A 26,069-nucleotide genomic window follows, 5' to 3' on the forward strand; every position below is an offset into this window, starting at 1 on the left:
AAAAAAAAAAAAAGAACCCAAGTTCTCTTCCATTTCTCCGCTCTCATGGTTACAGATGGCTGCAGCAATTCCAGAAATTATATCTAGACACCACAAAATCCAGAACATGGAAAAAAACACCTTTTCCTAGGTTGTTTTCTTATAAATAAGAAAACCTTTCCTGGCAGCCTCCACCAGAATTCCAGTAGTTTTTCCTTGGCTATACTACATGTCCTCTCCTAAAGGAATTACTGGCAAGAGGTATGAGATTAGATTGATACAATACTCGGAATTTAATCCTCTGGAGATGGAGATGAAGTCAACACTCCCAGAAGCACATGGCTGGGTGGAGGAAGAATGGACATCCAAATAAAATTGAAGTTTTTTATGGAAATGAGCAACAAGTGGAAATGGATGCAAGAGGATGAGATCGAGAGCAAACAAGGAGGGAAACACCCTTGGAAAGACCAACTTCAGGAAATTAAAGAGAAGCCAAGGAAGGTTAAGAAGCAAGAGAACTTTTTTTTTTTTTAACATATAATGTATTATTTGCAGGAGGGGAAGAATGAAGGGGGGGACTCGGAGCGGGAGACGAACCATGAGAGACTATGGACTCTGAGAAACAAACTGAGGGTTCTAGAGGGGAGGGGGTGGGGGGATGGGTGAGCCTGGTGATGGGTATTAAAGAGGGCACGTTCTGCATGGAGCACTGGTTGTTATATGCAAACAATGAATCATGGAACACTACATCAAAAACTAATGATGTAATGTATGGTGATTAACATAACATAATAAAAAAAAAGAAGCAAGAGAACTTGGAAAGAAATTTTTTTAAAAAAAGATTTTATTTATTTATTTGAGAGAGAGAGCACAAGCAGAGGGGGAAGGGACAGAGGACGAGGGAGAAGCAGACTCCTAGCTGAGCAGGGAGCCCAACACGGACCTCTATCCCAGGACCCCGAGATCATGACCTAAGCTAAAGGCAGACGTTTAACCAGCTGAGCCACCCAGGTGCCCCAGAAAGAAACATTAAGGATAATCTGGGCACACTTTAAAAAGGCAGAGAGAGAAATTGAACACAAATTCTATCATTGTGTATCTATAAATATCTAAGAAAGAGGGTGGTCCTATATATTTGTGTCTCTAGTGAAGGAGGTTCCTGGATTTACAGTGACCACTACCTAAAACCACATTTTCTCAGTTTCTTTTATTGAAATTTTATTAGTCTAATTAATATATAACTTAATTTTTTTAAATTTAATTTTCTAACTTTATGATTTTTCATTTTAAGAAATTTACCAACCAGGAGTTCTGATTCTTAGTTTCAAGCCCTCAGTAGTAGAGACTAACCAGCCAAGTAGTCATAATTGGATGTTGATGGACAAAGATATTTGCTTGATTCTATACCCATCAAATAATCTCAAACCTTGATTTAGTTTCCCATCTCATGAAATTGTTCATCACCTCTCCAATGTTCCAACATACACACTTAAAATTGCATTGTTTTAAGATGTCTACTCTCAAAAATGTCCCGGTAAATGTCCCATGATAAAATATATCATGACTGTACATGGAAAACCTCCATGATCTCTCTCCTGTCCTTCTGAAAATTCCTGTTTATTTTTCAAGATTCTCAGTGCCAATATTACCTCTGCTGTGCAGCTGTCCCAATAACACCCAAGACTCTTATGTAGGCCCATAGTGCTACCCACAGAACTCTGTTGGAGCCCTGGTCTTATGTCTGCTTACCCCTGCAAGACAATGGATGAAATAATTTTAAATAAATGAAATATTCTCCCTCTCCCACTCCCCTTGCTTGTGTTCCCTCTCTCGCTGTGTGTGTCTTTCTCTAAATAAATAAATAAAATCTTTAAAAATAATAATAAATAAATAAGTGAAATAATATTCAGTTACTAGGTTACAAACGTAGAAATGATATTAGCAAAATACTAGTGTATATGTCCAGGCAAAACCAAACACAGTTTTTTTGTGCCCAGCCACAGTTGTCTAATCTCTAATATGAGAGGGTATGTAGGACCAAACAAGCTCTTTAATTTCTTTCAATTCCGTAGCCTATGATTTTAACTTACTAAAAATATCTATATATTCTTTTTTTTTAAGATTTTATTTATTTATTTGACAGAGAGAGACACAGCGACAGAAGGAACACAAGCAGGGGGAGTGGGAGAGGGAGAAGCAGGCTTTCCGCTAAGCAGGGAGCCCGATGTGGGGCTCGATCCCAGGAACATGGGATCATGACCTGAGCCCAAGGCAGACGCTTAACGACTGAGCCACCCAGGCGCCCCTGAAAATATCTATATCTTCTTAGCAGACAGATATTGTCAGATCCAAATCTTAACTAAACTGCTGCCTTTGTTTAAATAACTGAACCAGGAACTAGACTTAAAAGGTTTGTTTTCTCATTTGAGAACTCAGCATGTCACTTCACTTGTACCCTTATCATTTTTATGCCCATTACTTAGTGGAGGCACTGGTAAATAATTATACACACTATAGTGTTGCCAAAAACTTATTATGTCAGTAAAATGTTCAAACGTTTTCTAGAACATTTTTGGATTTTTTTCCTTTTTAAATTATTTATTTAAAGGAAGAGAACAAAAAACCAGCCTAAACACTTATCAACAGGTGACCAGGTAAATCCTGGTCAAATAGAGTTCAGGTACTCCGTGGCTATTAAAAAGCAAGAGATAAATCTATATGTAATACATGGGAGAAAGTCCTGTACATATTTTTAGCTGAAAAATAATATGTCACAGGTCAGTTTTATGCTATGATTCTTCATGTGAATAAAATATTTTATTCTTTATGTGAAGAGAATATTCAGTAGGAAACATACTAAACTATGAATGGTTAGCAACCATTGGAAAGAAGAAAGGAGTAGTGAGTGAAGAGGCTTACATATTTTTCTTTTTTACTTTACATAAATTTGTACTGCTTGATATATATGTTTACAACAATAAAAGACAAAAACATTTATATAAGGAGAATCTAACACTCTAAATCATTTATTTGACTGGAATTCCATTTGTTTAACATTGTTATGTCCTTTTCATTTACTTTCTTTTCTTTTTCTCCATTTTTCTTGTCCCTTTCCTCCTGGTTTTCCTTTTTTTTTTTTTTTTTCTGATTCATTTCTTCTTGTTTTAATTCCTGCCTTTAATTCCTTTCTCCCTGCCCCCAAACTGGATCCCAGAAAGGTAGAAATCAGAGACTGTGAATAGGGGACATTTCTGTCAGCTGGTGCCTCTGGGCATGGAGGGCTCCCGGAATGGAGGATTCTGAACTATGTGGTTCTGGCCACCTGAGAGGAACTGTGCCCAAGAGGGAAGGACATCAAGATTCAGAGCACAGCAATAAGATATTTAAAACAAAATTTTATTGCTGAAACCCAGAATTTTCTTTCTTCATCAGAATGTATAGACATTTGGCTTTAACGGCCTGGTCATTTCTCCTACTGGACTATAGAAGAAGGAAGAAGGGTGAAACTTGGAGTAAAGAAGCCTCTGTCATCAAGAGAGAATGGGCTATTGGTTACCAAGGCAACTGCAAGGTTAGTCAGAGGCTTAGTGAAAGATACAAAATAACTGGGGTCTTGCTTCTTATGGCTGAAAGTTTATGTCATTGAAGTGAGTTGAGCTAAATTGAATTGAAACACTGAATTGGGTCCACAAGACTAACCTGAGGAAGAGGCCTTTCATAGATTCACTTAATCAATTTATTGTTAAATAAATGCCAACCTCTTCTGGGTACTTAAAATATATTCTCCCCAAAAATTCAAATCAAAACCACAATGATATATCACCTTACACCTGTCAGAATGGCTAGTATCAGAAAGACAAGAAATAACAAGTGTTGGAGAAGATGTGAAGCAAAAGGAACCCTCATGCCCTGTTGGTAAGAATGTAAATTGGTGCAGCCACTGTGGAAATCAGTAGGCGATTCCTCAAAAATTAAAAATAGAAATGTCATACTATCCAGTAATTCCACTACTGGGTATTTACCCAAAGAAAATGAAAACACTAATTCAAAAAGATATATGCACCCCTATGTTTATTGCAGCATTATTTATAATAGCAAAGATATGGAAACAACCCATAGATGAATAGATAAAATGTCCATCCATGGATGAATGGATAAAGAAGACATGGGGCATGTGTGTGTCTGTGTGTGTATATTACTCAGTCAAAAAAGAATGAGATCTTGCCATTTGCAACAAAATGGATGGACCTACAGGGTATTAGGCTAAGTGAAATAACTCAAACAAAGACAAATACGATATGATTTCACTTATATGTGGAATCTAAAAACCAAAACGAATGAACAAAGTGGAAATTTTTGGGGAAGAGAATGGGCAAAAAGAAGTGAAAGGGAGTAGGAGGTACAGGCTTCCAGTTATGGAATGAGTAAGTCACGAGAATGAAAGGCACAGTATAAGGAACATAGTGATACTGCAATAGCGTTGCATGGTGACAGATGGTAGCTACACTTGCAGTGAGCAAAGCATAACCTACAGAGTTGTTAAATCACTATGTTGTATACCTGAAAGAAACTAATATAAGATTGTGTGTCAACTATACTTCAATTTTAAAAAGGCAAATACATATATATGTATATATATAAATGTATATATATTTTTTCTCCCTTAATCATCAGAATAACGTTATAACTTAATCATCAGAATTTCTCCCTTAATCATCAGAATAACTTTATGAACTTTTCTCCCTTAATCATATCATCCCTTAATCATCAGAATAACTCCCTTAATCATCAGAATAACATTATCCCTACTTTATAGATGAACAAGCAGAGTTTCAGGGAAGTTAGGTCACCCATCCAATAGCATTAACTGGTGAGTAAATGCCTGTGTCTCTCTCAGCTCCCTCTCAGCCAATCCAGCAAAGACTGCTTTGTGAAATTGTATGAGAGGTTTCATGAAGCCATGTGTTTATTTACAATGTCCCCAGCTAAAGCCTCTAAACTCTCTGGAATTAAACAGTTGTGGAACTGTTTAATTTGTTCAGTGCTCAGGTGGTTTTCACTTTTCAGAAGGAAACTAGAAAAAGTGGAAATTTTTAAAGCAGAATCAACAAACTAATCAAAAGGAGTATATCTCTCTTGCTATGTGTATAATACATACACATATATACATATAAATATATTTATTTCCATATATAATCATCTATATGCATATTTATATGTATTCAGGCAATGTTTCCATTGCAGTTAAGCAGACCTGTAAACTACTTTGCCTGCAGAGAGGAAAATATAAGTCAGTGTTCTTGAAAGTTCTAGAATTGGGTACCCAGAATTTTAACTTATATTTCTGATACCAAGCTTCTCCCAGAATGTTGTCAGTAAGCCCTTTATTTATATGGAAACAAGAAGGCCCAGCTGAAGGATGTGGTATGTGTGTGTATTTAACGTGACTCTGAAAGATCTCTGAAGCAGTGGGTACTTGTTTAAACTAGTATAAAGCAGTTTTAATGGGTAGACTCAATTCCTGTGTCCTCTGAATCTAGTGCATTTTTATTGTAAGTAGCAAGGTAGTAAGGGTTAGCATTTTGTGACATATCTTTGAAAAGGCATTAACACAAATGCTTCCTATTGCTTCTCTTCCCTTCCTGTCTTCCAACCATAAATCGGTGGTGATAAAACCATTTTCTTTTTTTTTTTTTTTTAAGATTTTATTTATTTGACAGAGAGAGACACAGGAAGAGAGGGAACACAAGCAGCGGGAGTGGGAGACGGAGAAGTAGGCTTCCCGCCAAGCAGGGAGCCCAACGCGGGGCTCGATCCCAGGACCCCGGGATCATGACCTGAGCCGAAGGCAGACGCTTAACGACTGAGCCACCCAGGCGCCCCGATAAAACCATTTTCTACTGTCATCGCTGAAGGAAGTTACAGAGGGAAAGCCAACTACCAGATTCTCGTTTCAAACTAGGTCAAGGCAAGCAGTATTTAATGCATGTCCCATCTATATCAGTAGGAGCCATTTGGTCTTCTAAGAAAAGCAGGTGCTCTGCAAGCCTGTTTGCTTTTCAGTCATTGGAGTATTGAAATCCAGAAGTGTTGGGTCAGAACTCACATGGATGGCAAGAATAGCTGAGCAATTCCCACTACCAGTGTAAACAGTGGACAGTGGGAACATGCAAAACCATTTCTACCAAGACATATCAGTTTGGCATTTATATGTTTGTTTAAAACACAATTTTCACACCGCAAAACTAGATTACTATACAATTTAAGAAATTAAATATATCACATGAATTCGTATTCAGAGTGGTACAGTGCTAATCGTTATGACCAGGTCATGTGAGATTTCTTTGCTTTTCTGACCCATGACTTATGTTTTCTTCTTGGAACAAACAAAAGTAATAGAAGCAGAAGAATGAAAAATACCGCGTAAGACAATTGGCATTTTAAGGAATAGTTTGCAAATGGTATGGTGAAGTGTATCCCACAGCCTAGAGGACGAGATCCATGCAAGTAGGCTTACATTGTAAAAAGTCTCAAGTATGTCAATTAAGACTAAAAATGTAAGATTAGAAGGTGGTTTTTAGATAATATTAAGAACAGAAAGGATTTTTTTTTTCTAGAAATATAGTTTGCCTACTATAAAATGTGGCTGAGATGTCCATTCATAATCCCTGCCAACCCAGGATTCTGGAAGTGGTTCCTTTCCTTGATGCTTTAGTGCCACCTATGGTTCCAAGTTAGAAAGTGTTCATTTAAAACAAATTCTAGAAACTGGAAACCGTATCCTGGTTTTAAATTAGCATACTTATCACTCAATTACATTTTGCCTTTGGGGTTTGACTAGATGAACTGAATATCTTTCTGGAGGGCAATTTGACAATATGCATTATGAGATTTTAAAAACGTTTAGTAATTTCAGGTTTAGGAAATGATGAGAGACAAAGACACATGTATAAGAATATATATTATGGTGTTATTTAAAAGAAATTAATGTCCAAAGGATTATAATGCATATATAAGATGGAACATGATGCAGCCATTTAAAAATACATCAAAAAATCACCTTTGGTTGTAATTTCTATAATTTTTCTCCTTACAGAAAGATTTTAGGTCTTTTATAAACTGCTAAAAACCTAAAGAGGTATATAACTCTACAGTGTGCAATAGTACACCAAAAATAATATAATCCATAAACCACAAAACTAAACTACTATGTATCTAAAAAGTTGAATTGATAAATATGCTGGAAGAGATTGCTTTATTTTACATATACACCAGTCAAGATAAATGAGATTAAAGTCCCTACTTTGTAGAGAAAACAGCAGTCATCAGATAGAAACTTCTTCATCTTTCTAAAATAAAACATACACACCTCCCTTGTGTTTCTGTCCTGGTCTGCATCTCTCCAGTTATCATAGAGGGACCTAATCTCTCCACCTCTGCTTGGAGTTCTTCCCCTTCTCCTACTCAACAACTTTACACTATCCATTATCCCTTTTCTTCTGATTAATATAGTCAACCTTTCCTCTCAATTGAACATTTTCCACCAGCTTTAAGAGATACTCAAGTGTCTGTTATTTAAAACAATAATTCCTCACTCAAACTCATGTTCTCCACCTCCCAACTTCTAGCAAACTACATTTTTCTCTCTCTCAATTCATAGTGTTCTTAATTTTCTATATTTGTTATCATAATTTTCACACCTTCTGCTCAACCCTATGAGTTCGGATGTGTTCTCTCAACCTCTGTTTTCTGGAAAAGATTGCATTACCACCAGTATTGTTTCCTTTTAAAACGTCTGATAGAAATCACCAATAAAACTAGGTCTGGTGCTTTCTTTTTTTGAAGATTATTAATTATTGATTTGATATCTTAAAAAATATATAGGCCTATTCTGATTATCTGTTTCTCCTTTTGTGAATTTTGATAGTTTGTCTTGCAGAAATTGGTCCATTTCATCAAAGATCCCAAATTAGTAACAAAAGAGTTGTTTGTGGTATTCTTCTATTAACTTTTTATTGTAAGTGGGATAAGTAGTGATGACCTCTATCTTTTTTGTTGTTGTTCACTGTTCTTTCTTTCCTTATTTATTTTGAAGTTTTTATTTTAATTTCAGTTAGTTAACATGCAGCGTATGATGACCTTTCTTTTATTTCTGATATTACCAGTTTATGTTTTCTTTGTTTATTATTTTGTTAGTCTGTGTAATGGGTTGAATTGTGTTCCTCCAAAATTCATATATTTAAGTCGTAATCCCTAGTACCTAGGAATGTTACCTTTTTGGAAATAAGGTCATTGCAGATTTAATTTGTTAAGATGAAGTCCTGCTGGAGTAGGGTGGGTCTCTAATCCAATATGATTGGTGACCTTGTGAGGAAGCAGAGACACATACAGGGAAGACTATGTGAAGACACAAGGACAACACCATGTACAAACCAAGAGATGCCTGAAGCTACCAGAAGTTAGGCTAGAGGCATGGAACAGATTCTCCCTTGCAGGCCTCAGAAGAAACCAACCCTGCCAACACCTCCATCTTGGACTTCTGGCCTCCAGAACTGTGAGATAATAAATATCTGTTGTTTGTAAGCCACCCAGTTTGTGCTAATTTGTTTCAGTGGCCCAGAAAATTAATATACTGGGCCCTGGGAATGCATGAGCTATATAGATTTCAGAGGCTTTAAATTCCTCCAGTATCCTTGATTTTGCATCCTCCTTAAATTAAGTTAAATTAAATTAAGTCTGTATTTTGAAGTTCTTTTAGCTATAATCCACTGTGATTATACAGGAGCCCTGTTAATGTGGTGCTAAGGTGTGGAGGAGAAAAAGCATTCTATAATTCTGTAATTAAATCTCAGGCTTTTAGTGGGCCTGTGTGCCTTGGCTGTGACTTTCACAACTGTTTCTTAACTTCTCCCCCTTAGGTAAGACAGGAAGGCAAAAGTGAGCTGGAGTTGGGTAAAAGCCTTTCCTAGTAGGTGGGATAAGACCCTGAAAAAGTCTTTTCCACTAGAGAGTAGGCCTTTGTTTTGAAGAGTGCTCCTGGTGTATTTCAAAATGGTTGCTTTTCTTTTCCCCGCCCCCCTCCCACCCTCCCAGCCTGAGCTAGGAGACAGAATTTTCTTGGCTCTTCACATGGAGGTAAAACCTATGGAAGTGTGGGTCCCTCCTAAGACTTAAGAGTTTCTCATTCTCATGCTAGTCTACACTTAGCCTCTAACAGTTCATCAAAATTGCCACTTAAGTGTCCTCACCATTTTATGGCTTCATTAGCTTCTGCTCCAGGTAAGCAGATCTCAACTATGATTCTCTGTATTTGCCTGTGTGTCTAGATTTCAGTCTGGCAATTTGCCCTGTCACCCCAGTTCTTTGGTGGGTCCAAGAAAAGTCACTGATTTTTATTTCATTCAACATTTTTCTTATTGTAAGGATGGGAACAATTACTTCAGAGCCTTATACATGTCAATGCTGAAACCAGAAGTCAGAATAATATTTTAAACACAATATAACACCTAAAATTTCTTTTTTTTTTTTAAAGTAGGCTCCATGGGGCTTGAACTCATGACCCTGAGATTGAGACCTGAGCTGAGATTAAGAGTCAGATGCTTAACTGAATGAACCACCCAGGCACCCCCACCTAAAATTTCTTTTACATTCATTTAAGATTATAATGTTAAAAAGAAAACCACAGGTCCAAAATGGCATCTCTTTGGCTGAGTCCCCATGCTGGGGCTTAATATGTAATCTGATTTCAGTTTCAACCTCCGCCCAAAATCTAGTCTTAACTGGTCAGTCAGAAATTTTCAGATGGGTGCCAATGAGTTTACCACATGGGCCTTTTCATTCCCCAAAGAAAGATGAGGTAATCTTCATGATAAGACCCCCCTTTACTTGCTAGATGGGATACTTACTGCCTGATTCATGAATCAACTAATAAAGCCAATTATATCTTTAAAATTTATTCAGTCGAATTTTTGTTATTTAACAGTAATCATAAGCAATTTATAGTATTGTTTTCAAGTTTTTAAATTTTTAAATGAATGGTGCCCTATTATAGATACTTTCTAACTCACCTCTATCATGAATAACAAATTTTGGAAATATATTCATGTTGATACATGTCAGCCTAGTTTACCCATCTTAATTGTTGTGTAATATTAAATTGTATGAACATCTCACAATGTATTTATCTTTCCTCTGACTGTTGCATGTTTGAATTTTTTCTTTTCTTCTCTAGAACAATAAATATTCTCATTCATTTATTTCATGAACTTATGTGAGAGTTTCTCTATGGTATAAACCTAGAAACTGAAAATCCACCTTAGGGTCATTGAAATCTTTGGCTTCTCTAATACTGACTAATTGCTCTCCTTACAACTTTTATTCCCACCAGGAACCTATGAGTGTTTTTTCGCACCAACTCTATTATTTTTCTTATATAATAGATGTGAAATAGTACCTTATATAGTTTTGATATATATTTCCCTGATTACTAGTGAGAATGAAATCTTTTCTTATGTTTATTGGCCATTCAGATTTTCTCCCCTTCACATCTTTTTCCATTTTTCTAATAAAATGTCATTTTTATTGATTTGTAGAAGCTCTTTGCATACTGGTTATTAATCCTTTATTGATTTTATAATCTTATTTTGATTATGTGACTTGTGTTTTCTCTCTTATATGATATATTTGTTAGCTAGGGTACAGTGGGAAGTTACTCAAATAAGAGGTCTGAAAGCTCTAAGCAGAAGGGAGAAAGAGGAAGGGACAAAGCAGGGAAGGAGTGTGTTTTGGTTTGCAGAACCAATAGCTGCAGCCGAGGAGACCTCACGTAGGTGTTTCACCTGATCACCCCTTGCTGATAGCACCCCTGATAGCCCCTTACATGAGCCAGTTTGAGCCAGATTGGAATTGAGGACCTGTGCAGAAGCCTCTCTGAGTTGTCCTGAAGTTACCTTTAGCTCATTATAATACTAAGATCTCCTCCTAAAGGTGTGAAAACTAAGATTTTTCTGCCATTTTTTTTAATATACAATGTATGCACCTAGCATGTTGACATGCTAGGCATGCACAGTTAAATCGAAGTGCTTGTGCAAACTCCCTGCTGCACCCACCCTCTAATACACTGAATAAAAGCTCCCAGTACTAACCCCATAAGAGACAGCTTTGAGAGCTATCTCCCTGTCCCCTTACTTGTAACAAGTACTAAAAAATTTCTTTGCTTTCAATGTTCAATTCAATGCACCCCAAGTGATGAACCCCTTGAGTTTGGTTACATCTTCTAACAAGACTTTTTTAATGTAAAAAAATTTAATATTTTCCTTTATGGTTTGTGTTTTTGTGCTTTGTGACAAAAATCCTTTTTCAAGTCCCATGTTTTAAATATTTTTCTGAAATCCTCTCATGTCATGTTTAGGTTTTTAATTCAACTACATCGTGTTTTGTCAATTTCACCATGTAATTTAGTTTTTGCTTTATATGTAAGGTTATATTTTTAGATGCCCACAAATTCATTATTATATTTTCTTGGTAGAATGTTCTTCATTCCTATCAAAGTCTTTTGTCTTACATTCTATTTTATTTTATTTGATATTAACATTGATATATCCTTTGGTTATTTCCTGGTATATTTTTAAATAATTTATATTCAATCTGTGTGATTTTTATTTTAGTTGGGTCTCTTGTAAAACTACATATAACCAACATGGCAGACAATTTCACTAAGTGAGTTTAATCCATTCATATTCACTGTGATCAGTATATATTTGCATTTTCTATTTTGATCAGTATATATTTTCATTTTCTCTTCATATTTTATGTTTTCTGCTCATCATCCTTTCTCTGTTTCTTTTTTTTGTTTTCCTGTCTCCTGTTAAATTGATAAAATTTCCTACATTTCTTATAACCCCTACTCTCATGGAAGATGTAGAAGGTATTTCTCTTCCCTTAGTGGTACCCTGTATTTTTTCAATCACTTTTAAAAAAAAAATTGAAGTTAATCCCTATCTTTATAGCCATCCCTGAAAAATACAATGCTTTAATATTCCTTCATCAGAACACACACACACACAACATACACACACACCTTATTATTGCTGGCTAGAGTTTTAGTTAGAGAATTAATTTTTCAGCATATTTTATCAATTTGTGTGCCTCCATATGTTTCTCAATGTCCTATGTGTTTCCAATTTTTTAAGTTTTGTATGTTCCCTCTAGGTTTACTTCTCTTACTATTACAATTCACCATGTAATCATTTTTTTCAATAAGAATCAATTAGTGACAAATTCTCTAGAAATTTTATGTCTGAAAAATGTCTTAATTTCATTTTTACCTTTGAATTATGGTTTACCCGAGTGTACGTTTCTAGACTGAAGCCTACTTTCTCTCAAAATATTGAATATGTTACCCCATTGTCTTTTCTCATCAGATGTTTCTGATGAAAGTTTTGTCCCCAGTCTTTTGTAGATTATTTGGGACCTTTCCTGTGGGAGTTTACATTTTTTGTATTTATACTTCATGTTTTTCAGTTTCATTTACACTATGTCCAGCTATAGATTTATTTTCATTTCTTCTGCTTTTGTTATTTCTCTTTATATTCAACCAAAGATGTCATGTTTTTCTCCAAACCTGGAAAGTATCTGCCATTATCTCAGTAAATATTACATTGCCATTATTTTCTCTCTTCAGTTTTTCTAGAATAATTAGACATATGTTGAAGTCTCTCCAACTATTCACCATGTATTTTTATGGTTCTTTCATACAGTTTTATTTATTGTTTTCTCTGTGCTTCATTTGAAGAAATTTCTCAAAACTATCTTTCCATGCACAAATTTTCTTTTTTACTATAATCAGAAATTATCATGTTTATTGAACATATACAAATATACATAACATACATATTAAATGCATGTACATATTCGGTTATGTATAATAGATACATAAACATGTATGCATAGATCATGTATAACATAAAATGTACATATACAACAAAATTGACATATGTATTATTTATGTATTTACTTATATAATATGTAAGTATTGATATATATGTATATATATGTGTGTGTGTGTATAATTTCCAAGATTTTCAATTAACTATTTCCTCCCTATTTTTTCTAACTTTTTCATAAATTCTTGTTGCATTTATGGGTAGTATCTCTTCATTTATCTCTTTAACAACTCTAAAGATGCTTGTCAAAATTTTAGCTACTTTTGTTTGGAATGAATTCATATTCAATTTTCTTGTCTATCTTTTTGACATTAGCTGCTTGGTGCATTGTGGAATTGGGGTTTGTGACCTCATTTCAAGAGGACTCATTCTCTTTCTCCCTCACTCTCACTCTCACTCTCACTCTCTAACTCTCAATTTCTCTTCTCTCTTCACCAGTTTACCAGTCCCAGTTTGGCAGACTTGCAATTGCCTCCAATTCAATCTTGCATTCAAGATTCCCATTGTATTATTGAAGTTGTCACTGCTAGAGTCCTAAGCCAGTTGTGTCGTTTCAGTTTCTGGTTGTGAGATGATGTCTGGGTTCTCCCAATTCCCTGAATAGGCCCAGCTTCACAGAAAGACTGACGACATCCCTGTCTAATGTGCAGTGGCCCTCCAATGATTGTGGCCTGTTCTTGCTGCATGGGTGATTCTGTGTTGGCTAGAGAGTGGCCCATGGGATTTCTTCATAGCTCCCTGGTGGGAGTGATTCAGAGCATTACAGCAACTCCTCCCTCTATGGGCAATTTGAGTTCATTCCTCAGTGCCATCCCTTAATTTACCAAATCACCTCGTGGTGTTGACACAGTGGAACCCGTGGCCAGCTCACTTCACAACTCTTGAAATTATGATCCTAGGTGGCCTGGACCCCATTCCTACTGCCTATCAATCCTCATGCCCTGTGCCCCACCCCTATTGTCCTAGTGAGTGGGAGGGAGCTTCCCACTGCCCTTTACTCACTCTACTGAGAGTATGTTAGGCTCTTTCCTCCAACCTCCACACTACCTTCTCCCACGAAACTCCTAGGCAACCTTGGTCCCTGGACAGGGTAATTTTTTAAGATAGTCTGATCTGATCCCATCTTTTTCAAATTCTCAAGGGTCTGCACTGTCCTTCAAGGTATGACACAGGAAAATTGAACTTTTTTGAATACTGAAAGTAAAGTGAGTAGTACCTACTAACTGCTGGGTTCTAATAACTACTCCCAACATATGCCCTCAGAAAACAGTGACAATAAATCCCCTTTTCTCCACAGATAATAATTTGGCTGGGATGATGCAAGGAATAAAAACACAACAGATCTTTTTATTTTTCCAGTTATTTGTTTCTGCATAGTTGTTCTCTGCCATTTACATAATATCTACACAGAAGCTTACATGAAAAGTTTAATACATATCCAACCAAACACTTTTCTGCTCAGTATGTTCAAGGATAATTCAGGAAGAACGACATATGTATGACTCTTTAAGGAGCTGTAAAACTGAGGGGTATGGTCATTAGGAGCCTCTGGTGCTCATAGGCTCTGTCCTTTGGAAGACCTGGGTCAGATTGTGCAACCTGAATGAGGCAGAACTTCAACTATGAACACTGATTCTCATGGGCTCATGACTCAGCCAGTCAATTTCAAGCTCCAAAATTCTTGAATCCCTGAGAAAGTTTTCATTTACAACAGAAAGAGACAGCCTCCAAGATAGTTCTTTTGCAGGAAACTGGACAGAGTCCAGGTATTCAGAGAAAACAAAGGGAGCACACCAACTTGGAATGATTACTATACATGAAAGTTGCCTGAGAAAACAAAGCAAAAACCTGCCTCCACCTGGAATCTGTTCCTAAACACTAGAAGAAACCACAGGATCTCAGGGCCATAGGAACTGCTGCAGGCACATTTCCTTCCCTTACCAGATGGCAAATCCTGTAACGCGTAATACCACTTTCCCCACAAGCTCCTCCTGTAGACCACAGCTCCACATCCAGAATGCATTCCTATCATTATACCTGATGGTATCTGAAGGGCTTTTTTACACATTGCCTCATCTCACATGATCTTAACAGGATCCCTGTCATCTTCATCTTAATAGATGGATAGACTGAGACAAAAAGAGATTAAATAACTTGGCCAATATCATAAGGCTAATATATTGTTGGGTTAGAACTTCCTAGGTCTTTTCAGGACAATAAATCTTCTCTGTCTTAAAATGGATCTCGAGTCTGATGCATTTTTGTGTGGAATCCCATGTCAGTAAATCATACATTCTGTAATCGCTATGATGGTATAAACTCGAGGCACTTTAGTCAGGAAGACAAACACATATGCAGAAGGGTGTCAATTTCAGGATAAATTAGTCCAGGGTGGAAAGGGCCTGATATAATCAACCTATCCCTAAGTGCCTGTCTGGTATCCTCGAAAGATGGTGTCATATTGAGGGCACGGCACTGGTCTATGCTGTGGGCAGTTAGGTCAATAAGCAGGGGCGGTAGCTATACCCAGCTTTCTAAGAGGAGTCCACGTTTTTGGGTACATGAATAGCCTCCAAGCCTGCCATTATGGCCACTCTATTCAAGGGCCTGTTGTATAAGCACTACAGTGGCTGAGAACAGAAGACCTGACATGAGTTGCCCTGTCTGGTAAGACTCTTTGGTTGCTTAGTGCCTTCTCTCCAGTAGATGCTCCCTGGTGGACATAACATAAGGCAAAAGGATCCACAGAGTTTCTGATCTCTCCCAGAGGTCCATCCATATGCTTCTTCCTCAAATTCTCTTGTTTCCAAGATTCCATTTTGCTCTTCCAAGCCCCTGAACAGCCACCTAAGCCATTTGTCACTGTTTGGGGGGAGGTCCATGTATATCCATACTTTAGATCATTTCCCCCTCTATACAAATTAATGACCAGCTGTGCTACTTATACCTCTGCCCACTGGAAGGATTTCTTCTTTTTTTTTTTTTTGTCAAGGTTACATTGAGTGTAGCTGTAGGGTGGTGACAGTCCATTTTTGATTAGCACCAATATGTTGAGCTGACTCATGAGTACCACCAATATATTCAGCCAACTTATTTGTGGACTGAACCTTATTTTCTACCTTTTATCTCAGTTTGTCATGAGGAATCCTCCATGATATCAGAAAGATAATTTAAGGGAGAGGCAACAGTGCAATTGGGATAGATGATGTGGAATTCTGGGCCTGTTTCTGATACTAATACACCTGTGTCTGTAATTACTTTTGAACTCTGGACCTCCTCCAATATGATCTAAGTGTAGCATTCCATTGTTTGACAGAGTGCTGTTTCACCAGCTTGACCTCATGACTCCTTGGATCTGATGGCATATATCTTGTGTTGTGAAATTCTGTTCACATAATCACTCAATATCCTGTGGTCAGGCACCCAGTGTCTTTCAGGGCTCTTTTTCAAACATCAGGTAGTCCTCTGCTGCAAAATTCCTGCCACTAGTCCACAACCCTGGAGAATCTACAATGTGTCTCTCATATTAGGCCTTTCTAGGGACTCCATGAAGTATTTTTACCTACAATGGATAGCCCTAGCATCATGGGATCTGCTGGGCAACATGGCCTGAATAGCAGGACAGCTTACACCACAGTTTGGATCTTCTGCAGAGCTTCTTCTTCCTCTAAACTCCCTAGACCATATAATCCTTTAAAACTGTTGATGTGACAGGGCCCTGAATTTGTGTGGTATATCTTCCACCTCTGGCATGTATTTGTCTTACTAAAGAATCCAGAGTACTTGCTATGTACCGTACACTAAATCTAATTAGCATGATGTTACCAACATAGTGGACAAATGTGATGTTCTATGAAATAACAACATGATCTGGGTTCTCGCAGGCCATATTAAAACTACATAAAGAGACTTATTATAACCCTGGAGCAACTGCATGGATATGTACTGCTCTCCTTCCAGTGTAAAAGCAAACTGGTTTTGATTGTCATTACTGATATAGATTGAAAGGAGTACATTAACCAGATCAGTAGCTGTATATCAAGTCCCAGAGGTTGTGTTGATCAGTTGCAGTAAAGATACCAAATCTGGCAGAGCAGCTATGGTTGGGACTACCACATACTTAAGCTTATGATAGTCCACCACCATATGCTTGATTTATCTACTTTTGCCAAGGTCATATAGGAGATCTGAATGGAAAAATGAAGACCACTACTCATTCTTTTGTTAAGTTTTTGATACGAGTGCTAATATCTGCAATTCTCTTCAAGATGACATATCGCTTCAGGTTCACTGTCTTGGCAGAACGATGTATGGGCAATTTTAGGAGCTTCTACTTGGTCCATTCTACTGTAATGGGTCTTGTTCAATAGGTCATGAAACCAATGTGAGAGTTTTGCCAGCTGATAAGAATATTTATCACAGTTAAGTACTCAGGTACTAAAGAAATAACCAATGTGAGTTTGCAAATGCATTGAACCCACCTGTGAGATGGACTTGTGCCATGACTCTATTAATCTGTTTTCTCCATAAGCCCCCACTCTAACCAGAGCACCACAATGACATTTAGGATCCTTGACATCAGTGTCAGCTCAGAACTTATATCCAGCAATCCTCAAGAGGCCTAGGTAATCCCCCTTTCTTCACTGCACATTCAGGTAAATGTGTGCAGGTCCCCGTGGGGAAGAATTGAGAAAATATTTGTCATATTTATTTGCTGTAACATTGCAGGGCCTTTAGGAAGAGAAAGTTGGCTTAGATCTCAAAACTGGCTATAGGGACATAGTTATCTAATGTGCTGACTGACATCTGCTCTCCAGCTGCTAATCTTCTGGATTATGCAAGTCTGGTTATACTTGTCATAGTTATCATAGTTTTGGGTTGCTCATGCGTCTTCTTCCTAGGAACACACTGTGATCTCTTAAACGACAACCATTCTGTTCTTGCTGCTTGCTCTTATTTTTTTCCACCTTGCTTCTCCGTATAAGCGCTACCCCTGGGGCACTGCCATTCCAGAACACCATCATCTTTCTTGAGCCCAGGTCTATGGTTGTATCTCCTCCTATTAATGCTGATTTTCAGCAGACAGCTATCACTGAGTTCTTAAAGATGCTGGTTCCACTTTTAGCAGTGCATTCCATATTGCCTTAATTAAAGGAGTGTCCTCTGGCAAGTTGCCAGGGAAAAGAAACAAATAGTGGGTTCTCTGGGATCATATAATAAATGTATTTCCTCTGTGAACCTTGTGATCTCTTTTTCAATATTCTTCCAAGGCAATTCCATCATTTCTACCTGTTTTACTATAGAATAAGACATTATATCTTGACCAGGACATTAAATCTAGAGTCTGGAAAGTGTCCCCTTGGCAATGAATTTCCCCAGTCAGGCTTATATTCTGCCATTCTCACACCACTATGCAATGCCCTTAAGATCTACTATCACATGTGTTACCCTTGTTTCTGGTGGTAAATATGACAGATCCTTTTGGGGGGTATGTATTCTCAGGCTCTAATTTTCCTGCTCAATCTATATTGAGACCTGACTCTAGCTATTGGTCCTCAGTGTACTGTTTTATTGGGTCTGAGTTTGGCCCATCATAATGTGAAATGTAAAAACATTCTGTCAATAGTAGTGTTGTTGTATGGTGATAGATGGTGGCTACACTTATGGTGAACATAGCATAAGGCAGAGATGGGGAAAACCACTATGTTGTACATCTGAAACTAATGGAACATTGTGTATCAACGATACTTGAATGACAAAAGTTTAAAAAAAATTTTTTTAAACACATTTTGTCCCAACTTCCCTCTTCACAGAGGCCATCAGTACTTCTACTCTCTTCTATCTTTCCAAATGCTACAAGACTTCATTGTACAAACCCCAACTTCTTCTGTGTCATGTGTTCTCATTTTCTCATCCCACTTTTTACTGCACCAGACAAGCATATTGGACCTGAAAACTTTGAATCATATGGAAGGCAGTTTTCATAGATTCCAATCTCACTTAAGGGAATATATGCAATTGAGGAGTCAAAGAGTTGTGAATAGACATCTTTGGAAGACATGGCTAATTGTCTATTCTCCCTTGATACATAGCAATAGAATATTTAGCTGCATTGCTAGATGTGACCCTGTGTCTGTACTTCTCTATTATGCTCTCAAAATAAAGTAGTGCCTGCCATTTCCCTATCCCACCTACCAGGGCTGTAACACAGACATTATGGTAGCAGTCAGAGCAGCCAACTTGGGTCCCACAATGGAAGCCATGCATTGAGGATGACAGAATAAAAAGATGGAAGTTATGCAGTTTCCATACCAGCCTTAGTCCATCTACCTGGATTTTTATATGAAAAGAAAAATAAACTTCTATCCTTATTAAGCCTCTGTTACTTGGGGTAACAGTTTGAGCAAATGAACTAATGTTCTATCTGATCCAACAGCATTAATGTACACTGTCATTAATAATAAATTCTATGGCTAAAATTAACAACTCAAGAAACAACAGACATTGGTGAGGATGCAGAGAAAGGGGAACCCTCCTATACTGTTGGTGGGAATGCAAGCTGGTGCAGCCACTCTGGAAAATAGTAGGGAGGTTCCTCAAAAAGTTAAAAATAGAGCTACCCTACAACCCAGCAATTGCACTACTAGGTATTTATTAAAAGGATACAAACATAGTGATTCTAAGGGACACATGCACACCAATGTTTATAGCAACAATGTCCACAATAGCCAAACTATGGAAAGAGCCCAGATGTCCATCAACAGATGAATGGATAAAGAAGATGTAATACACACACACACACACACACACACACACACACACAATGGAATATTACTCAGCCATCAAAAAGAATGAAATCTTACCATTTGCAATGATATGGATGGAACTAGAAGGTATTATGCTAAGCAAAATAAGTCAGTCAGAGAAAAACAAATATATGATTTCATTCATATGTGGAATTTAAAAAGCAAAACAGATGAACATAGGGGAAGGGAAGGAAAAATAAAATAAGGCAAAATCAGAGAGGGAGACAAACCATAAGAGACTCTTAACTTAGGAAACAAACTGAGGGTTGCTAGAGGGGAGGAGGTTAGGAGGATGGGGTAACTGGATGATGGGCTTTAAGGAGGGCACTTGATGTAATGAGCACTGGGTGTTCTATGCAACTGATGAATCACTAAACTCTACTTCTGAAACTAATAATACACTATATTAATTAATCAATTTTAAATAAATAACAAAAATAAATAAATAATAAATTCTATACTTTCTGTCACAAAGTGTGGGCAAGAAATTCCACAATTTATTTCCCTGGTACTACTACTATGAAAAGATGAGCCCAAGGATAGATTTTTCTCTAAGGAACATTACATATAAAAGAAGCAACAGGTAAGACAATTGACACAGGCTTAAAATAATCTTGAAACTTAACTCATAATCCTGACCCCCCCAAGATGCTTCTCCCCTGTATTCCCTTCCTTGATTTGTTGGACTACCATTCAACCTGTTTCTCAAATTTAAAAATTTAGAAATGATCCAAGACTTCTCCCTCTCTTCACACATGTGTATCTAAGCATACATTCTAACAAGTCCAAATTTTTCATAAATAAATAAAAGTAATATATGACATGAAAAAAATAGAACTGAAAAAAATATAATTAAAAGTAAATCTCAGGGTGCCTGGGTGGCTCAGTCAGTTAGGCCTCTGACTCTTGATTTCCGCTCAGGTCATGATCTCAGGGTGGTGAGACTGAGCCCTGCGTGGGGCTCTGCGCTCAGCATGGAGTTTGCTTGAGATTCTCCCTCTCTCTCTAAAATAAATAAATCTTAAAAAAAAAAAAAAGTAAATCTATTCTTACCCTTAAGCACCAATCTCTTTCCTCAGATGCAACCATGTAATTTCCTGCTCTCTCTCAAAAGTTTTCATGTATATACCAGCTTATGTGTACATGTTTATGTGCAGTCTATATTTATGTACTGTTACATTCTTCAAAAAAAATGTTTTCATGAATGGGATTATACAATAGATCCTATTCTACTCCTGAATTATTTCCCTTGGATTCTGGAAATCATTCCATTTCAATAGGGATATATTAAAATTATTTTTGATGGCTATATTTTAGTTTTATGACTACACTACCAATTCCTATTTATGGCCAATTAGGTTATTGCCAATTTTTCTTTGGAATTACCAAAACGCTTCAGTAAATATCTTTGTAAAAATATCTTGAAATTTTTCATAAAATATTTTGAAATACTTTGAAATTTTTCATAAAGTCTTAGCTGGAAAATCACTGGAAATTTTCTAGTATGAATTGATAAATAAAGCATCCTAAAACAAATAGGAGAAACATGACCAATTTGATAGAAAAAATATGCAAAAGAAATGAATGGGAATTTCATAGAAGAGGAAACATAAACAGCCCTAAATATATGAACAATTTTTCAAAATTTGAAATATGGATTTTACTGAATGCATATCACTTTTGTACCATTGTAAACATTTTTGACCTCACTAGTAATGAGGGAAATGGAAATTAAAACCACAATAAGATATGATTTCACATGGACTTGAATTACAAAAATTAGAAAGTCTCATAATACCAAGAGTTAGCAAGGATGTAGAATAAGGAGAATTTATAATCCACTACTAACTGAGTGTAAACTGGTGTGACAGTTTTGGGATTTATAGATAGCTCTCTTTTCCCTGTATTTTCACGTGGTCTTTTCTGTTTCTGTGTGTTTGTCTGTGTCCTAATCTCTTCTCACAAAGACAACAGATATGTTAGAGCCCACCCTAGTGACCTCCTTCTAACTGTCTCTTCAAAGACCCGATCTCCAAATACAGGCACATTCTGTTAGGACTTCAACGTATGAATTTTGGAGGAGCACAAGTCATCCCATAACAGGCACTTAGATTGAGATTTTAATGTTCTCCCCTGTATTTATTTTTTTTCCTGTAAGTGTCTTCCCACTGCAATTTCTTAACTTTTATGACTTAAAATTCTGTCTGATGAACAGTTTCTAAACAATGGTTCAAATTTTTTGATAATATTCTGTGATGTTAACTTTTTGATATTTACATCCTTCCAAATCCAAATAAACCACTCTTAAGCAAAACTGAAACTCCCTGCATTTCTACTTCCTCATTCTATCCCTACACAGCACATCTTACACACCCTCAGAGGAGTCAGAGTATCCAGACCAGAGAACTCCACAACTTAGTTTGCTTAGTTTTTCAAAAGGATCTTACAATCTTTTGTCTCCTGGCCATCAGGAAAGGATTAAGAAAATGAAGATTAAAATCAACTGCTTCAAGTTCCTGATAAAAAGAAGGAAGTTTTCAGGAAAATCCTGGTAAGTTACTGCATCATTAAATCTTTATATTTTCTGCCTATGGGACAGCTATTTTTTTTTTTAAAACTCCAGCTGTACTTTTTATATAAACACGTGTTCCTAGATAAATGATTGCTTGTAAAGATATTGAAATTAGAAATATCAATAGATTAAATACATACCGACATATTTAACTGAGGCTAACTTTGTAAATGCTTCTCTAAAAAGAAATGTACCTTTAATGTGTACTTGGAGTGGTGAGAAGTTTTCCCGGATCGTGGAGGGCAGTGGGAAAAACAACGGAGAAACAATGCAAAGTTCAGGAATGGAAACATTAAAGGTTGTAAAGGAAACTGTGGTCGTGTACAATTATACAAAATTCTGTCTTCCATAACTTAAGATGTTATTAGAGGTTTTACATTTAGTCAAAGATCACACTCTCCAAAGTGTTTTTTTCTTTGTAAGAATTCCCTTCACATTCGGTTTTTTTTTTTAACAGCAATCTGGTTAAAAACTGAAATGGAAACTTAACTTCAGGAAATGAAACTTAACTTGCTTGTGTGTGGTTTCATTTCGTCAGACCTGCAGAAGGGGTGTGTGTAGCCCTCCCAGACTAGCATCAGGATTCTACAGCATCTCTCCCCAGGGTCAGCTCTAAGAGTCCTGCAGAACAGAACTCCTCAGGGCATCGATACCTGGGGTGCTCCGAGGACCCCCTGAGATGAGAGTGGGTGGGCACCAGTGCTTGACCGTAAGTGCTCTGATGATTTGGTGCTTCTTGCTCGATACTAGAGAGAGAAAACTGGAGTAGTTGCTGGAGAATGGCATTCTATAACTCCTTTGCCAATAATTAATGTTATTACCGGTAAGATCTGTGTTTATCATTGTTTCAAACAGGAAGATGAGGGCCCCTCGGAAGCCAAGAATTATGTCAAGTCAGCCTCAAAATTTGACCACACCAGTCATTTTGATCTTTACTTAGCTCCAACAATATATATGCAGATGCTCTTATGACTGATAGAGTATAAACTATTTTAAAAGTATTATTGAATGTAATAGGTTCAAATCGTTATATGTTTACACTGCTGTCATGAGCTGGAGAGGGGGGTTGAGAAACTTTTGACATTATAATAGGTCCAAGGACATTATTAAAGAGTTTAGTATATCATATTAAGACAAGGTATTGCTGATTTTTCCATTTAACAAAAAAAGGCTCCAGATTTGGGGAATAAATGTCTGTGATCTTATCTGAGGAGAGTGCTTCTGTCTCCCTGGTATCTATTGGCAGAAACTGATCAAAAAGAAGTGAGAGAAAGCTGCCGTCTATTAGGTGGCACAAAATTCCCCCTTGCAGCACAGAACACAGCACAGTGAGTCACTGGCTGTGTATAGAGGCCTGAAAGCTATAAGAAAAAGGGATGTACTGCAGAGGGAAATCCCTGATGTGCTGCTTCATTTCTAGCATGTTAGGCCTTAAAAAAATAAAAAAATTAACTTTAAAAAAAATTAAAAAGGGGCACCTGACCGGCTCAATCAGAAGAGCGTGCAACTCTTGATCTCTGGGTCGTGAGTTTGAGCCCCACGTTGGGTGTAGAGCTTACTAAAAATTAAAAAAAAAAAACTGTAGAATGTTGGGCCTTATTGGAAATAATCACCTGTCTAAAACAAAAGAGAGAATTTGGGATCTGTCCTCCCAGTCTTTAGGAAACCCTGAGAGAGGGTACGTGGTTAAAGTACTGAAAGAGGACTCTGGCTAAGAGAAGGTATTGCAGCAGATCTGAAAAGACCGTGTCTATGGAAAGGGGTAAGGCCCTCCCCAGGAGATCAGCTCCCCGGAACACCAGCAGCAAATGAGAACAACCGTGGTGCTAAGGCTCCAGAAGAGAGGCCTAGCCCAGTATGAGAAATGACCTTATTTGGGAACTGTGAGTGACACAGCAGAAATGTTATAGGATGTTGTGAAACTGGGGTACCTAGAAGGACTGCAGGAGACACATACTTACTAAGTTTTCTTTCCTTTTGACAAAATTTCCTTTCCCTTCTTTGTGCCCAGATGATTGAAGCTAGAGTTAGCTGTGACCTAATGAGCAACACAGTAAACAAATATTCTTAGATTTCTGTCTGGGATTCAAACCAAGTGAAAAAATTGCCCTAGTGATTCAACCGCCCTAGTGAAACGAGCAAAGTCCTTTGGTCCTTTGACGCACAGACACGGCTAACTCAAGAGTTTTCAAAAAAATTCCTTATTTTAAACGACCCCGAGAAAATGTTATTCATTCAACAAATTTTTGTTAAGCAGCTACTCTGTGCTAGGCACTGTAAAATAGCGAACTAAACGAACAAATGTACAAAATCCTTGTCCTCATGAAGCACACAGAATAATGGGTGGGGACAGAAAAAGAAACAAGATAAATAAGTAGGAATATTTGGAATACTTTATTGTGATAAATCCTAAGTATATATATTTAAAGGAAGAAAAAAAAAGAAAGAAAGAAAGAAACCAGAGGAGGGATCAGAAATATTGGAGATGGAATAAAGTTTTCTTGCAGGCTGGCCAAGCAGACCTCAGTAAGAAGATAGGAGATGAAAGGCCTGAGGGAAGGGAGGGAAGGGGCCCCACAGGTATCCAGGAACCTCCCGGGGAGACAAAAGGAGCTGGAGGCCAAAAGCAGTAACAACAAGGGGGCTGGACCAGCTTTAGAAAGGGAAATGAAAGTAAGATGTAATACCAGAAGGGTAGCAGGGTGCCAGGTCATGTGAGGCTTTATAGTTTATAATGAGCTAGGCTTTCACTCTGAGTCAAATGGAGAGCCACTGGAGGGACTGAACAGAGTATTGGCATGTTATTTACATTTGGACAGGGCCACTCTGGCTGCTATTTTGAGGAAGTCCCCAGCAGGATCAATAATAGCAAGAAGGAAAAAAGTGAGGGAGCCACTCTTGTCATCCAGGAGAGAGGTGGGGGCTTGGACGGGTTGGTAGCAGTGGAGGTGGTGGTTGGTGGTCAGATGTGGGATGTGTTTTGAAGAGACCACATCCCTACAGGATTTGTTCCACATTGAATGTGGAATGTGGGAGGAAAGAGAATGCCTGCAACATATATTGGACATTTATCTAATTTATTAAAAGTATTTAAATATAGGAAGAGATGCCCTCTCCGTGGAGGATGTTCTTTTCGTTATTCTTTCAAATCTTCTATATGTTTGAAATTTTTCACAATGGAAAGTTAGTGAGAAAATCTGTCTCATAAACATTTCCTAAGCAATGGTCCAATCAATTGCACTTTAATTTTCTGTGATATCATTTTTTTTTTTTAACATAACAGATCCTCAACAAAAGGCAAAACTGGAAAAGGACCAGATCTGTTCTGCCTATATCTTTACTTCCTCATGTTTTCCAGGACATGACTCTTGCAAATTTTCAAGAAAAGACAACTAATCTAACAGCTTGAGATCAAAGCACCTCATAAAGACTTATTTCAGGTTGCTGATATAAACAGGAAGTTTTCAGAAAAGCCCTGGTAAGTTTCTAATCATTAAAGATACCTGCTTCATCAACTTGCTTTAAAAGTTTTCTTTAAAAACACATTCTAAAAACTAAAGCAGAATTTTGAAAGTGAATATATTTTCAAGTGTACATGAACTACTTCTAATGAAACAATTCTAAAAAGAATGAGAAATCTTGCTGTTTTCACGTTTATCTATCACTAGCTGTAACTTACACTGACTGTAGAATTCTTTAAAAAATGGGTGGCTCAGTCAGTTGGGTGTCAAACTCTTGATTTCAGCTCAGATCGTGATCTCAGGGGTA

The 26,069-nt window shown here is 37.2% G+C and overlaps 1 long non-coding RNA gene across 1 annotated transcript; it reads left to right on the top strand.

Moving 5' to 3' along the window:
* The first annotated feature begins 21,467 nt into the window (after positions 1–21,467).
* LOC145716566 (uncharacterized) lies at positions 21,468–25,780 on the top strand. The gene is made up of 2 exons (XR_014139356.1): positions 21,468–22,280; positions 25,585–25,780. It is a non-coding gene; the product is annotated as an uncharacterized LOC145716566 (long non-coding RNA).
* Positions 25,781–26,069: the final 289 nt, after the last annotated feature.

This window comes from Leptonychotes weddellii, chromosome 12 (genome assembly GCF_054177405.1).
Source record: "Leptonychotes weddellii isolate Sample4059 chromosome 12, ASM5417740v2, whole genome shotgun sequence".
In the NCBI taxonomy this organism is placed as follows: domain Eukaryota; kingdom Metazoa; phylum Chordata; class Mammalia; order Carnivora; family Phocidae; genus Leptonychotes; species Leptonychotes weddellii.